Below are 17710 nucleotides of genomic sequence, written 5' to 3'. Positions count from 1 at the left end.
TAAACAGACTTGAGATGTTAATTTCTGTAGACAAAATACCAATGCCTTATATTGTGTACAATTGTTGTCCTATATTGTTCCTCGTACTGTGTTTTGGTACACCTGTCGGCCTACAATGTCCTTTACTGTTGCATATGCTGATACTGTGTTGCAGAGCTGCCACCTACAGTTGACTCCTATTCTAACGAAGTCCTCGGGACCGGCAGGTTTTTTTTTTTTTTTTTTTTTTTTTTTTTTTTTGTTATATCAAAATTTCATTATAACCAAAGAAATAAACAATAAAAAACATAGAGCCAATTGTGTTGCGGCCTGAATTTTTACTTTGTTTTAACCAGAATTTTGCTATTATAACGGGAGTGCACTGTAGTATGTTTTTGTCGTATTCTGCATGTTTTTCTTCATCCAGAATTCAAGATTTTTTTTTTTTTTTATTGGGGGGGGGGGGGGGGGGGAGTGAAATTCCATATGTGACCGTGCACCTCAAAACGAACATAAAGTCGCACACACTGATTTTGCGTGAGGACTGAAAATAAGTGAAATGGGTCAACCTAGTCGAACTTGACTTTTTCATATTTTCTGAAAGAGCGGGTCTTCTTTTACATAATGCTAAAATTTGGTATCATAAAACGGGAAGGAAAGTGTGTTTTTTTAGCAGTTTATTTCGAACATTTTTGGTAGATTAGTGTGATTAGGTGTGTCTTTAGAATCCTTTTTTCATTTCTGAAAAACCTTGCCCACACTCTTCACTTTCAACTCTAATAACTTTTGAAAGGATAGTGCTACTGCTTTCAAAGATGGCATTAATTATGGACAGAATGTGTTAATAAGGCATGCTCAATTTCAGTTTAATCTGATAATCCCTTCATTGTTGTTACTCTAGTGGTTAACTTCCTGTTTTTTGTCCCATTCATCGCACAGCCAGCACGGTTTGGTAAAGATTAAGCGCTTGAATAGACACTGTACTTCAGAGCCTCTTTTCTCAGTTCACACTTTTCCTGAGTTCGTGCTTTCTTTCCAATATTTAGATAGGTTAGGAGAGTCCATTTGATTTGAGTTATACATCATTTTAAAGCTTAAGGTCTGCTCTTTCAGAATATGCTCTTAACTACAAATTCTTCTCTGGCGACTTTTTGTTTGTTTTGAGGTGCAGGGTCACATATAGTGTGCTTAGTGTGTGCGCTTTAAAAATTTTTCATCCAGAATATGAATTTGAAAACAAAAACAAATAAGAAATCAAAAGCAAACAAAATATAAAAAACAACAACAACAAACAAAACATTTCTTTGCTCTTCATTATGTTTTTATGATTTGTGGGGGGTTGGTAGACCCGGTGTTGCTTTGCTGACCCATGTTTTCTTGACCATTGCATTACATGTAGCAAATTGGCATGGAGGGACTGGTAAGAGAAGGTGTGAGTGAAGATGACCCCCAAGCTGACCGGTCAGTTGACTTCAGGAGGAAACTCAACGCAACCTGACAGAAGCCACTCAGGTACAGTTGTACCAAGTGTCATAGAATGGATAGCAAGAATCCTGCTATTTCAGTGGTCAAGAGCTATGCGTTCATTTTTTTTTTTTACTGGCGCCACGCTGAGTCACAGTGGTAAACATGTTGGGCACTTGTAGCAAGAGTCAGCGCACTTGTATCGAAGGTTTACGCGCTATTAAGCACAAGCATTCGCGCACTCAGTACAAGGCGCCGATTATGCATCCAGTACGTTTTCCCATGCATCCAGTACTTTTATTTCATGCATCCAGTAAATAATGGATGCATGGTTTTCAGGCTCTTGTCTATGGCAAGCCAACCCAAAAGGAAATGCATCCAGTAAATTTGCCTTTGGGTATATTGTGATAAAAAAATGGATTTTTGGCAAGATAATTTCCCATTCTATAACACAGATGATGCACGTGTCTCAATAGTGCGTCGATCAGAATAGTGAAAACTATGGAATTTAGCCCTAACCCACTCGGCTTCGCATCGTTGGTTAAGCATTCCATAGTTATCTTATGCACTTAATTCTGACTAACGCACTCATACCTGTGCATCATTTGTATAATGACCCACTCTCACTCAAAAGCACAATAGTGTAAAATAAGTTATTGTACATATGGGTTAGTTTAGTGAAATACAGTTATTGTTGTACAATGATTTGATAAACGTGTCCATGTATCAAAGATTTTTTGTATGTTTGTGAACAGTTGGCAAATTAAAACTATAAAGAAAGATTATATTTTGATTGATGAAATTAAGGGAATTTTCTTCCTTATTCTATACAATATAAAAAGTGAAAGACAATCTTTGATGCATGTGTTTAAAAATTAAAAAAATAATAATGTCATTAAGGAAAGCAGCCAAAGTCGGATTGTGCATACACGGTGTGGGGAATTTGACACAAAAGCTGCGCCATGCATTATATTGTTTTGATTGAAACTGCTGCCATTGTAAATTCAGACTGAAGGTGTGCATTCTCAAAGTAATTTGATACTGTAAGAGATGATGACTGTGACAGGGAATTATATTCCAGCTGTTCTAATCTCAGATATGTAAATCATAATTATGATGGCAAACTTCTTGATGGAACATTCTGTATATTGCCATTCCGGCCACTCATCTTGTAATTTTTTTTTTTTTTGTACACCATAAAAAGACAGATTCCACACAGCTGTTGTACATTCCCAAATTTAGCCAGTTGAAGACTAGTCCCGTGTATACTCGGGCGGGTGTCTATGGGAAATGCGTGTTTTAGCAAAATCACCTCATCCTTAACGGGTCAATAAACTAATCATAAGAGTTAATGGTGCAAAATACATAGATAGGAGAAAATGCTGCCATATGCAATTTTGTGCAAATAGTGTTTCTGCCAAGATATAGTTGATATTCTATAGTATATATTGAAAGCTTTCTCACTAAAGTGTATTTTAGTTGTCTAATTTTTGATGTTGTGATCAGTACTCCAAATTTCCTGAAATATTTGTAATGTAGGTAATGTTAATATTGTGATGACATCAGTATCAGTTTTAATTTTACTGCCTTTTGTAGTAAATTATTGTGCAATTATGCTTGTGACTTTATGAATATGTGGATTAAGGATGTGATTATATATATGAAAAATATAAAGAGAAATATGGACATATTATAATATGAGATAATAAAGTAGGAAGTTTTCTGTGACAGGAAGCTGCAAGAGTAGCGCGGGAATTTTGCAAGAGAGCTAAGAGTAAGGGTGCTACTTGTATAATTTTTGTATGTACATGTACATAATAAAGTTGTCGTATCTAAACAACACAGTATCAGCTAGAAGTGTTTACTTACTATCTCAAGGTCTTTCTCCAGTCATCCCATATTTGCTTCTCTGTCACACTCTGGTATTTTTGCCCAGAGGCTGGCCCAATCACTCCCTCAAGTATGTTGTGAAATTTTGAATTCATTTATAATAATTCATTTGAGTTGTGAAGAAGTCCTGTGTGCCATTCTACAGCTGCCCAAAGTTGTAAGGCCAGTTTTTGTCAAATATATACTCAGTGCTTTGATGTTATTAAGCAAGATCCAAAATTTATTAAGCAAAATTCAAAAATGGTATTGTGCCATAGAGATATTCTAAGGGAGACGTTTTTACTGCAGTATACCTAAAATGCAGTCCGTTATTGTTTGGCTGTGCAACCCATTGTGGTACTACTGTACATTTCAATTTCTGAATAGAATGCCATTGAAAAAAAAAAAAGAGATAAAGAAACTTGAATAGCAAGGAAAATGCAGGAGCACTGAGTCTATCAGCTTTCAATTTTTCATACTGAAGAAATTTTACTCAAGCTGATTTTCTGCACAACACGAAGTGCATATATTATCTAGCCGAAACAAGTATTTCTAGCAGGACTGAAAACCTGTGATATCTTGATGTATATTGTATTTTTTGGCTGTACTCTTCTCCTCCGTGAAGTTTGATAAGTGAAATAAACGACAGGATTATTCTGTAATATCCCCAAAATGGATATTCCTGTACTGTAGTTGAGTTAGAACTTTGATTCCTATATCATTTTAAATTAGTTTATACAAGGTACTCCTGCCGATCTTTTGATAATCATTTTGCTCATTTGTATGAGTATATTAAGTAACTGTAGCAACTGCAAGTCTAATTTTGTAACATTATGTAATCTTTGACATCTCAAGACTGAGCAAGTGTACCAGATTCTTCCTGCAAGAGTAACCATGAAGTATTTGTACAAATGTGACATATACGTCTGGTTAGCCTTTGAATCGAGGCGTTGTAGCTTACAATTGTAGGTTTACATTCACTACTACGTGTAGTACCCTTTTGTCTCTCTTATGGCGAGACAATGGGTGAAAGTGCGATTGAGTGCCACAGCCACTCAATTGCATGTTCACACTTTGGCTTGCCATGCCTCACTGTCATATACTACAGGCAAACCCTGTTATAGTGTACTTATAGCAAGATAATTCGGACTGCAATAATTGCGTCAATTATAATAAAATCTCATTCAAGATGACAAAAATATCAAGGAAAATGAGGACATCGTTACCACACACATTGTTGTACTCATGTCAATCTTGTCCCCCCTGTTTGGAATAACGGGATATCGGTGTTTGCTATAATAGCGTTTGGCTCTCGCGGTGTGGATAGTAACCTTCTGTTATTAAGGCCCGAAAAAGGGTAAAGGTGTGGTCAGGTCAGCCAATCCACGAGAGATTCTGAGGCATCATTTGCATGCTGTTGAGGAATACATATAGGTTACAGCTCGTTATTCCGAAGGTTCGTTATTCCGAAGGCTCTTTATTCCTAAGATTCGTTATTCCGAAGGTTTATTCTTTCCGAATTTCATTTTCGGATCAACTGATCTTCGGAATAACGAACCTTTGGAATAACTCCACAAATTTTCGGATTAACGAACCCTTTTTCATTTCCGGATTAACGAACCTCTAGGTAAAGGGAATTTGCGTGTTTCGGATTAACGACCCTTCGGAACAACGAACCTTCGGAATAGCAAACCTTCGGAACATTAAGCGAACAGCACCCATTTCAAGCATATTCAATTGAGTAGCCTACCTGTAGTCACCAGTTTTAATTCATTCTGAACTCCAGCTGTGCGTTGTAGAAGGTAATATTTCTGCATGTCTCCCCTAAATGACCCAAATTTAAGTGTGTTTCTGTGACCATCCAACACCAGTTCAATGCATTTGAAAGAGAGGATGGCCTGGTGCTTATTGAAAAGTTTTCATTCATTATTGGATGGGGGGGGGGGGGAGGGACTGGACAGTGCATGTGTCTAATTGGTAGAATTACAACTTTGATGACGTGTTCCAATTCAGAACTGGAGAGCTATATATAACACAGGTTCGTAAATACATAATGCTGAGGTTGTGAGTCAACTGAAGCTAATGATTTTTTAAGATAGAAAGGGGGGGGGGGGGTGTAATGCCTCCACCAGTAGAGGATTGTACATGTATGTGCTCTCTTTGCATATTATGGTGTACATGGGATGAGCAGCTTTTCAAGTCAGATTAATACAAATTAACTGTGTTATACTGTGTACAACTCTCTACATAATACGCACAAAGTGCTATATACTATAGTATCTGTAGGTGTGTTGTGTTTGGTTTTTGTAATTTGTTTTAGCATACCGGCCAATGTGTACAGTCTGTACTGTACTTCTGTGTGTATAATAAATATGTTGTTATTCATGCAGTGTTGTTTATAGCTTCATGTCTTTTAAGTGAACACTGCATTGGAACTTGAACCTCTGGTTCAACCTCACTCTAGATGTGTATCCGTTATACACTAGTCCATGTTGTACATTGTCAGAATGCCATCTGGTATACAAATTATGGAGATATTAATTAATCACGTCCAAGAAAGCACCTTTTTATGTGTGGTTTGGTGCTACATTATAGTCATAGTACGAATGATAGCACATGATGTATTCATTGTATTTCAAACGGTAGAGTGAAATCCTCTTTTGTCGTTGCCCCTTCGATGCTATTTTTTTATCAACTTTGATGATTTGTGATTCAGAATTTTAAAAGCCTGCCAGTTGCTATATACTTAACCATGAGTATACATGCAGTTTTCCTTCAAACATTTCTCCAGAGGAAAAATGCAGTAAAGTTAGAGATGGCAAATAATTGATAAGTAGGAGGGTGGTAATTTATGCTGTGCGATTCTCCCGTGGACTTGATAGGTAAAATGGTAATTGGTGAAGAAGCAACTGAATCAATGTACTCGTTAATTGTGCAATTCGATTGTAAAATCTCTCACGCAAAAGGTTTTCAATGTATATTTTGCATTATTATCCATACAGAGGATTTTTAGAGCCCAAATACAAGTGTTATTTTGTCGACGCACCTCATAACCTCCGACCCACTTAGAAAGTTTGTTGTACTCGACCAATAATTTTGGCCGAGGCGACCAATATTTAAAATATTGGAGGGCAAGAGGGGATTCCCCAAAGTTTTTTATAAACTGCACCGTGATTGGTTGAGATATATACGAGATGACCTGAAATATGAAGTAAAAACGTCTGTGATTGGTCAATCATGAATTAACTAGAATATCGTTTCTTCTAAAATTCTGTGTTTATACAAACAAATTTCATATGTCAATTAGTTGAAATTGTTTTTCACACAATTTTTCAAAATATCACTTTCATAACAGGAAGTTAAATTTAGGTTTGATGAAAACAAGTCGCATTTTTTTTTTTTTTTTTTTTTTTTTTGTGCATGCAGGCGCAAGGCGACGATTGATCTGCAGCTCTGCATGCTCAGCGCTACTGCTAGATAGCACGCGCGCGATATAATGTAGCCGGCCGCCGCCGCTGCGCTTGCATTTGCATGCGCGATATGCATATTACAGTTACTGTACATTTACGTACGTGTGTACAAGTACGTTATATACAGCACAGTAGGACTAGTTGTGGTAGTAGTAGCCTAATTCGATCTTTCACGATCTACGGTAGATGTGACGTGAATTGTTTCTGAGATCTCGGATACAAATACATCTAATTCTGGTCTAAATTAGCTAGATATCGGTCTAACAGTAACATGACGGCTACCTTGGATGATAGATCACTGTTTTATCAGAGACTGAAGTGGATTAACTTGCACTGAAGAGTGTACATGTACCATACCCCATGTCAGGATCACTACACAGTAGGAACAGCACTCGGAGTCGGAGACAGAAAGGGTAGGACTAAGTGAAAACATTCTTTGCTAAAATCCTCTGTAGGATAATAATGATGATATTGAATGTCCTATTTTCGATTAATACAAGGAAATATTGGACTCGCTAAGCAAAATATTGGACTCGTCTTCGACTCGTCCAATATTTGTGCATAGCTCGTCCAATATTTCCTTGTATTAATCTCAAGGCCATCCAATATCATATAATTATATTTAGCTTTTGCTACCAGTGGCTGCTATCTTGACATCATCCTTGCTGCTAATTTCTTTATACCTATACATTACATGTATGTACTCTACATGATATAATCTGTTTTTCATTTTGAACCTTACACGCATAAGTATGAATTAAAGATTGCTGAAATAACAGTACTCTTTGGGAATCTTCATGTGTGTCTATGGTGGTTCCCGAATGCTTGTAGTATTCATACACATAATTATCTTGATGAACCTTTGTGAGTGATATATGGCATATTATGCAGGGCGCCGTACAGTGTTTCTGCAAATAAATGGCGCTATATAAATGCTGTTTCATCATTATCACCACCATTATGTGTGTATATACAGTTAACAACAAAATTAGTCATACCCCAGAGAAATTATTAGTTATGAGCAGATTTCTTACAAGTGAAGGATGGAGTGATGGTGATTGGGTGTTAACTTTTCACTCTTATTTGTCCTCTACAAATTGACATTAATTATCATTTGCATAACAATAGAAATGTTGGGATATAACACCCAATCACCATCACCCATCCTTGTAAGAAATCTGCTCAAAACTAAAAATTTCCCAGGGGTATGAATAATTTTGTTGTTAACTGTATGTATATAATTATATGTATATATATATATATATATATATATATAATATCTGATATATATCATGTAGTTATAAGGAGAGAGATAGAGAGAGATAGAGATGAAGGAACAAACTTTAGTGCGTTTTTGGTTAAAAAATGGTCTAGTTTATTCTACTCAAATTTTCGGTGACCTACACCTTCAACCTTCAGGAGTCTTGACAAATGACGGTACCAAAACAATTCTTTGAAGAAGGCGCCGAAAATCTGAGTCGAATAAACCTATGCTCTATTTGCCAAAAATGCATTACCACTTTGTTTCTTTTCTCTTCGTGGAGCCAATGTGTGAAATCTCATTATATATATATATATATATATATATATATATATATAAAATATGTATATATATAATATATATATGTATATATATATATGTATAATTATATATATACATGTATATATATATATGTGTGTGTGTGTATAAATATATATAGAATTCAATAACTGTGTTAACATAATCATATTATATAATAACACATGTCAAGTTGAAGAAAAATCATCTTCAAACTACCAACATCTGACATACACAATACGCACTAATAATATACAAAACAGAAGACTATCTCTCTTCCTCTCTCTCTCCTCTCTTCTCTCCACATTGAAGTATTGATTTTTTTTTTTTTCGCGTCGTTCAGTAAATGTTGCTGCTGATAATGGGTTTTCATTCATGTTGATGAATTTTCATAAACTAGCGCTGCCAGACGTATACCATCCCCTTGCTGTATTTCAGTGAGCTGAATTTAAAGAAAAAACAAAAACAAAAACGTAGTAATATGGCATCTTGATAGTTACATACCGTAGGTTGAACTTCAATATAAACACAAGTTATCTTATGGAGAATGCGTTTTCAATTCTACTCAGAATTAACTTTATTGCGGTGCATCAATCAATTTATCCCTAATAGGTTGCTTAACGTTTTGAGATGACCGTAACAGTGCGGATAAAAGCACCAGATTTTGAGTGGTGATCCCTCAGGACCTGTGACTAAGATTCACGAAAGCTTCATGCCGCGAAAATAACACTGTATTTATGTATCTGAGGAAGCATAATGATAAAAAGAGGATCAGATCTATTGTAAAATTTGTCATTTTTAATGGAAATGAAAACATGAACACAATCTTGAATTCCATGATCAAGAAAGTATTTGAAACATGGGGATGATTGAATTAATATTATCGGTTTGTACTTTTCTTTTCTTTTCTTCTCCCCGCGGCATGAGACTTCCGCGAATTGCCACTGGCATTAAATGCATCGTGTAGAATCGCGCGAATTTTGCTTTCATGAATATTGGCTCCGTGCAAAATTTACGGATGTTTAATGCATGCTGGAAAATTAAAATTCAACATTTATACCATAAAAGAAATCAAACAAATTGCATTGCAGAGGGCTCCTACTCTAATACCATTTAGTATCGGTCCTCACAAGCCTATTTTCTCCAAATTTGGTGCCTTTATTCGCCGTGTAACGGTCACTTGAATTTCACTAAGCGAGCTGACTATAATCAATAAGCACAAATGAAACTAAAGACAATATACTTTACCAGAAAGTAGATTCATGATAACTTCAGAAAACTATCTCGACCATCTAATTGTGACATAGCCATTATTTCAAGATGAAAAGGACACAGTCTCTGAGGCGCAAAACAATGCTAGTCAATCTTCGATGTCCATGAAGAAGACGCAACTACCAACTACACCCCTTGACCCCCCCCCCCCCCCCCCCCCCCCCAAAAAAAAGTGGATAGAACGAGTGCATATAAAAAAAAAATACAATGAAACAATCCGATGACGGAACAATATGTAAAGTGCTTGTTTTCCTGGAGTAGGTCAATGCCTGGGTAGACGGTATAAGCGATTAGATCATTCTTTTCTTTTTCCCGAACAAGTGTGCATGCAATTCTCAGACAATTTCTGAGATTTGTCATTGAGAGAGCTACGGTATTCTTGTTCTAGTTTATAAACTAGTTTGGCTTCCGAGAAAAGACGATCATGTGACACTCAGCTGGTCAATGACCTGGCTCGCGGAATAGACAATAAAGGTCAGACCGATCTGATGTTATCGGACTTGCGAAAATACTTGATCTCACAGACTGCTTCTCCACAAGCTTAAACACTATGGAGTGAGAGGGTGTACTCTGCATTGGGTTGAAGGCTTCCTCAGAGATCGCACACAGGTAAAGTCCAGGTTGAAGTTGAAGTCAGTAAAGAGATAATTGTGGCATCTCGTGTGCCACAAGGGAGTGTACTCCGGCCCTTACTCCCATAGCCATCATAAAATCTTCTGGACTGTGTAAACAACTCTAAACAACTCGGCTCTTCGCAGATGACTGTGCTCTGTACCAGATTATATCGGGTCTCGGGGAATTACCCCCTGGACAATAACCCCGGACCCTTTCCCCTGGCCCTAATCCTAATATCAATCCTGAACTTAATCCTAGCCCTAACCCAAAATCCTAAAACTAAACTTAACCCTAACCCTAATCTTAACTCTAACCTGCCACTAACTATAGTATTAAGCCGGTGGCGCCCTTTTGGGGTAATTGATCTCATCTCCCCATGATGCGAGACTACTCCAAGACGACCATGATAACTTGCAGGCCTGAGTACGAACACGGAACATGCACTTTAACCCAGTGTCAAGTGTGAAAAGTGAAAAAACTAAAACTAAAACTAAAACACAAACCAGTCAATTCTACCTGTAACATCAATGTGATATATTTTTTTTTTTTTTTTTTTTACAGAAGCTTCATCTGCCAGATATCTCGGGGTTCACATCAACAGCAACCTTAACTTCAACAACCATGTCGACATAAATTCCTAGAAAGCTAGCTCCGTGCCCTCGAGCTTTTCTTCATCGTATTAAACTTCAGAAGGTGTCCTCGTAAGATTAAAGAAGCAACCTACAAGACCTACATAAGGCCCACATGCAGCAGTGGCATGAGATCCACACACACAAGGAAACATCAAGAAAGTTGAGCAGATCCAACGGAATAGTGTAAGACATGTCATCGACAAATATAACATGACCGCCAATCGAGTGTCAGCGCCATGTTGAATGAGCTTCATTGGCTTACATTACAGAGCAGATGTCGGCACAGTAAGCTAGCATTACTCTACAAGATACGGTACAACCGGAAAAACGAAAATGCATTTTCAAGTTTTGTTGGAGATGTAAAAAAAAAACAAAAAAACAATGAATGAATAAATGGATGATTTAATGAATTAATGAATGAGTGAATGAATATATAAATAAATGAATGAATGAATATTGATTGGAAGGACCACCTCACACCAATGTTGACATCAGATGCCAGAGGCCATGCAAGCCGATTCTGGATCCCACACTCCAACTCACAAGTTTTCTCTTCATCCTTCTTTCCCTGCTCCTACAGAGAATGGAACAACCCGAAAGAAAGATCCTGCAATCTCCCCACCAATCGATGTCTTTAACAAGGCACTGAGGGAAGCTCTCATCTAGCATACAGCCATGTCAATGATTTTTGGCAGTACTTCACCTGTACATAATTACTGCACAACGTTGTTCATTCTAGGTAAACAATGATTGTCTGTTCATACAATGACGGAATGCACACCACTCTGCAGTGCGCTGATCTTCAATCATGAAGGAAGCATTTTTTACACAAGAAGAAGAAAAAGAAGAAAAGAGGATGTATATATCCTTTGTAATACTAAAAATAGTATACCGTACTATTATAGCGCTCTCATAAAAACACGAAAGTATTATGAAAAAAAAACAAATAAGGAAAACAGATAGCAAATAGGTACAATAAAAACACAAGATCATTAACACTGTGTGTGCAGTTAATCAAAAAATGGTATGTGCGTACAAAGCCAGAATAGGCTTGTTATGTTGCACATACCCCGTGATATAATCATAAAAAATGACTCAAATGCTATTATGATATGTACCTAATTAATCACAGCAAAACAATATGTACTTTAAATAACGTACAAATAAAAAGAAAACCCATTATCCATATCCAAAATATCAATACTTACTAATCAACATCTTCTTATACTGTCTTTTGAAAATAATTATCAAACTGTACATTAAGTTTGCTCAAATCTAGAATGTTCCAAAGAACTGGACCAGTTTGACGAAACGAGTATTTACATTTGTCAGTTAAAAAACGCCATCGATGAAAATGATTGAGGATCTTGTATAATAATTATGTTTATCAGAGTTCAAAGAAAACATATTTTGCATATAAGGCGAAAGAGTTTTTGCATGATATCGTTGCATAAAAGAACATATTTGCATTTTATTCAAATCTTGCAATTTAAGGGTGTATAATGATTTAAAAAGTTTAGATGTTAGAGCTCTATAATCTGATTGTGTACAAATTCGAATTGCTTTCTTTTGATGTAACAGAAGTCTTTGAGTTTGGCTAGAATACGTATTTCCCCAGATAGAATTACAGTAAGATAAAACGGATAAAATAAGCATTATAAAGAGTGAACAAAATGTAACCTGGTAAATCATATTTTGGTCGATTTAAAATGCTAATAAAACGAGAAATTTTTGTACAAACAAAATCGATATATCATTCCAACACAACTTCCTATTCAATACAACACCCAAAAAAATTACAGATTCATAAATTTCAAACGAGTTTCACCAATTTTCAAAATCATATCATCAGTATCACGTTGCACACCTCCGCGTTTAAAAAATACACATTGCGTTCTAATTGTGTAAATTAAGGTATTTACGTTTACAGAGTAGATTTTGAATAAAAAAGGCATAGAAAATGTGCAAGGATGTGATAGAATTTTGTTTGAAAATGCCGTGCTTCCTATCCATTCGATATCAAGTAAAAGGCTTGTTTTAAAAACTACGAACGTCTAATATATAATCGCCATGATAGCTGATCGAGTTAACCGACGTTAAGAATAGTTGCCATAATTTGAATAATATACCAACCGACGGTAACTGCGATAATAATAATAACAATGTATAATGTGTGTGTGTGTGTGTGTGTGTGTGTGTGTGTGTGTGTGTGTGGTTGTGTGTGTGTGTTTTTTTTTTGCCTTATAGCAAAATCAAGTTGAGAGTGGAATTGACGCATGTATACCTTCAAAGTGAATTTCCCCTACGATGGTAATAGAACTTTTTTGCCATTTTCATAGGAAAAACTCTCCCCTTACAGAAAAAAAAAGGATCGCTATCACGTAACCCTGTCGTCCAATGATTTCTATCGACATCGTTACAGGCCCTTATCCGGTTGATTATGAGGGTACGTATCTTTTTTTTTTTTTCATTTTGTTGTTTGATTTCCCAAAACACTTTCTTTTAGACCACGTAACTGATTTTTGTCGTTCAGAAAATAAAGCAAGAACAACTGACGTCGGGAGGACACAAGTCCCTCAAGCTCCCACTGGACTATAAAAGTGTCCACGATAGCCGCGAGGAAAACATTTAAAGGACAATTCCACCTTTTGTATACATGTGGGTTGATTGAATGCAAAAGTATTAGTAGGACACGTCAGTGAAAGTTTGGGGAAAATCGGACAATCCATTCAAAAGTAATGTTATCAAAGTTTTAAAATATCTGCGCAGTCACAGCTGGATGAGAAGACTACTACTGTTACACTCTCAAAACATCCCAGTCAGAAGTGACCCGGAACTGGGTCCATTTGGGGTCATACACCGTCCCGGGTCAGAAATGACAAGGAATGGGGTCAGATATGACCCATTCAGAGTCATGAATTGGGTCAGGCTGACCCCATTCGGAGTCTTCATTACCAAATTCCAAGTCATTTTTGACCCGGACGGTGTGTGACCCCAACGGACCCAGTTCCGGGTCAGTTCTGACTCGGAATTTTTTAGAGTGTATGAATATCACATAATTATGTACAGTATAAGGAAATAAAAAGAAAACTCCACAATACTTAACTTTTTGAATAAAGTGCAAATATCTTCGACTTGCTAGTGACTTATGTTAAGGGTGATATTATTGCCCATGCCTTCTGAAAGAGAGAAGTCGAGTATTCTTTTGTTATGCGAAAAAAGTGAAACTATCTTGAAAATTTTCTTTATTCTTTCTTTATATCGTTGTACACGCATGACATCACAAGGTATAGTAGTTTTCTCATCCAGCCGTGACTGAGCGGAAACTTCAACAATTCATAACTTTGGAACTGATTGTCCGATTTTCCTCAAGCTTTCACTGATGTGTTCTACTATTGTAGCTGCATTCATTCAACACACATGTCTATGAAGGTGAACTTGTCCATGCTTACCCACAGGCAAATTACTCAATTATCAACAGTACTCAGATCTACTCATAACCAAACGTCATGCTATGCTGAAACTCATCGTCATAGTAAATAGCCGACTTGTAAAGTGTATCTCAACAAGAAAAGTTATAGGCAGTGTGCAAAGTTTTCATTTTTGCAATGCATTCTGTGTATGTAATTAAATAGATACACAGGTCTGTTATCTCTGCATAACTTACGCGCAACCTGCATGCCTCGCAACGCTAATTTCTCTTGTTAGACTAGAGGCTGGTTTTGCAGTGCAACCAGAATCACACGCAAACTTTGCGAGCTTTTGCAATGTTACGGTCGAGAGCAGAGAACTGTAGGGCACCATCAACCAGTTCTACGGCCAGATATCTCTTGGCACCCTGACTGTCGTAATGCAGGTCTGAGGAAGAAGACAAATGAAACAAATGAATACTACGTCTGGAATAAGAGCAACAATAACAACAACAGCAACAAAACCTTTAAATGCTTACCTCTTAAATGGCTAACTTAAGTAGCATTTATCAATTTTCATTTCATTTCTTTTTTATTCCCATTATAAATGCTCTATAACCAGGTGATAAGACAATTCAAAAACAACAATTCATACAAAATCAAGTAGAGCAAAGACAATTATGGTATGTGACCCCGCATTACAAAACCATCAAAAAGTTGCCAGACACAAAGCTTTATCTGAGGGCAGATTCTGACAGGACAGATCTAATCTTCAGAATGATTCACAACTCAATGCCATGGACTTTCCTAACCTATCAAATAGTCGAAACAAGGGTAAAAGTGTGTAAAGTGCACTCCAGATATAACGAACATGATTATAAAACGAAATTCCTGTCACGAAAAAACAATATAATGGTATGTGACCCTGCATTACAAAACCAACGAAAAGCTTTATCTGATGGCAGATTCTTACAGAACAGATTAATCTTTAGAATGATTCACAACTCAATGCCATGGACTCTCCTAAAATATCAAATAGTCGAAACAAGGACAAAAGTGTACAAAGTGCACTCCAGATATAACAAACGATTATAACGAAATTCCTGTCACGACGAAGTACAAATTCAGACGGCATCAGTATCAGCACTATGTTTTAGTATTATAATAACATATCCTATTCGATGTAACGGACGAACACCAAAGGTCTCGAGGGCTTCGTCAGCAGGTTGTTCGTTATAACTGGAGTCTACAGTACTGAGAAAAGAGGATCTGAAGTGCTAGTCTCTTCAAGCGCTGAATCTCACCGTGACCTTGTGTGTGTGTGTGTGTGTGTGTGTGTGTGTGTGCAATCAATGGGACCCAAAAAGATGAAGAAAACAAAAATGTTAATCTTCACAGCAAAAACAATGACGTGATTTGTCATTTTACTCTGAAATTTATCATGCTTTACACATTCTATTCATTCACCAAAAGAATGCTTATTTCAAAGCAGTAACACCATCCTTTTAAAAGTTAGGAGAGTTGAGAGTGAAGAGCGTGTAGAGACTTTTTTTACCTCCGCCAAAGGAGGAGGTTATGTTTTCGTTTAATACCCTTGGTTCGTTTGTTTGCTTGTTCGTCCCTGCGCAAAATAACTCAAAAAATAGTTAACGGATGGGAATGAAACTTGCAGGAAAGGTTGAGAATGACACAAGTAACAAACGATTAACTTCTGGTAGTGATCCAAGAATTCTGGGGGAATTTGTGAAGGATTTTCGACATTTTGGCAGGTAGCGTCAATGAACTTGGGAGTTCAGGCTGCGCGTATTTGAGGTTTGCACGCGCACACTAAAGTGCGTGCTCTAGTTCCTGCTGGGCGAGGCACGCCGTGCAGCTGAGGGTTTATGACGTAACAAAGGCTTCTATACTGGGAAATCGGACGACTTTCAGCACACATTGCAGTTAGAAGTACGTATGGGTGGAAATCACTGATATATCTATGGAAGAACAAGAATAGTGGTGGAAATGAGTTGCATGCTTGGCGGAGGTCTGCGCTCTCAGAGTGCTTCTATAGTTTAAGAAATGAAAAAAGGAACGCCAGTAAATAGGCTTTGTCCTTATCTAACTATTCTTCAAGAAAAGTTTTCGAGAAAATTTGCTAAGAAAGCAGTTTCAAATCCATTCTATGATCTCAAATGTGAACGTAATGTAGAGGAAGATTTTATCTTGCAGAAAATATGAAAACATGCAGATTGATATAGTTTGACCCGTTTTATATCTATATTGAGCCCTCACATAAAATCAGTGCGTGCTATACTTCTTTTTGGTTTTGTTATGCATGGTCATACATTATGTCCAACAAAAAAAAAAGAAGAAGCAGAAGCCAAGATGGACATGGAAAAACAACAACCGTAATATTTATATACATAACACCATCCACACATAAAACAAAGAAACATAACAAAACTAGATATATCGCTACGGCGACTGATATGCCTCCGCCATAATGCATGGTTCTCCTTATAGGTCTATAGTACAATGTCTTCACAATGTGTGATGACAGTTTCACACAATCGGCAAGATATTAAAATGACAGGTTTGACACAAATGTGCTGAATGTTCACTTTCCTAGAACTAGGTTCAATTGGATGAATGATTAAACTGTCAGAGTGCAGGTATTTTGGGAACTAATGATTTTTACTTGACTTTTGACCCTTTTATAAGTTTATGTATTGAGTAAATTTAAAGGTATTGAAAAAAGTATAATGTCAGTATCAAATGGGAAAATAACATTATCTAAACCTGGCCTTTGACCTTTGACCTCACAGTTCCAAAGAGAATCGCTGTTGAACATGCACAACAGGTTGAACATGCATGAATATGTAAGTTTCATAATGATACCTTGAGTTACTATTGAGATATGGAAGAAAAAGTTTAATTCAGCACTTTCACTTGACCTTTGACCTTTTGACCTTTGACCTTTTGGCAAGAAACTTCCCACAGAATATATATTGGGTAATACATGTATACATCAAGTAAAAAAAACACCTTCAGGCATTGCATAAATATAAGGAAAGTAGTGATATTTTGAGGAGTTGACCTTGACCTTTGACCCCTGACCTTTGAACCATGACCCCCAACTTCCCTAGATAATCACTGCCCATTGGAACAAGCATATATACTAAGTTCCATGAAGATACCTGGAACCATTTGCGAGATATGGAGAAAAACATGAATTTTCAACCTTTTTTTCACAAAATAACCTGTGACCTTTGACCTTTGACACCGTGACCCTAAAGTCCAAACAAAGTATTATCCCCCCAGGACATACCCTCATACCTAGTTTAATGTAAAACCACCACACGGTTCTTGAGATATCGACAAAAACAAAACGGGACGGACGGACGTACGGACGGACGGACGGAGGTACGGACGGACGGACGGACGGACGGACGGACGGAC

This window comes from Diadema antillarum, unplaced genomic scaffold (genome assembly GCF_040938485.1).
Source record: "Diadema antillarum isolate AM-2024a unplaced genomic scaffold, OU_Dant_1.0 seq00001846_RagTag, whole genome shotgun sequence".
NCBI lineage: Eukaryota > Metazoa > Echinodermata > Echinoidea > Diadematoida > Diadematidae > Diadema > Diadema antillarum.
The sequence above is the reverse complement of the archived record's forward strand: the minus strand, read 5'-3'. Positions refer to the sequence as shown.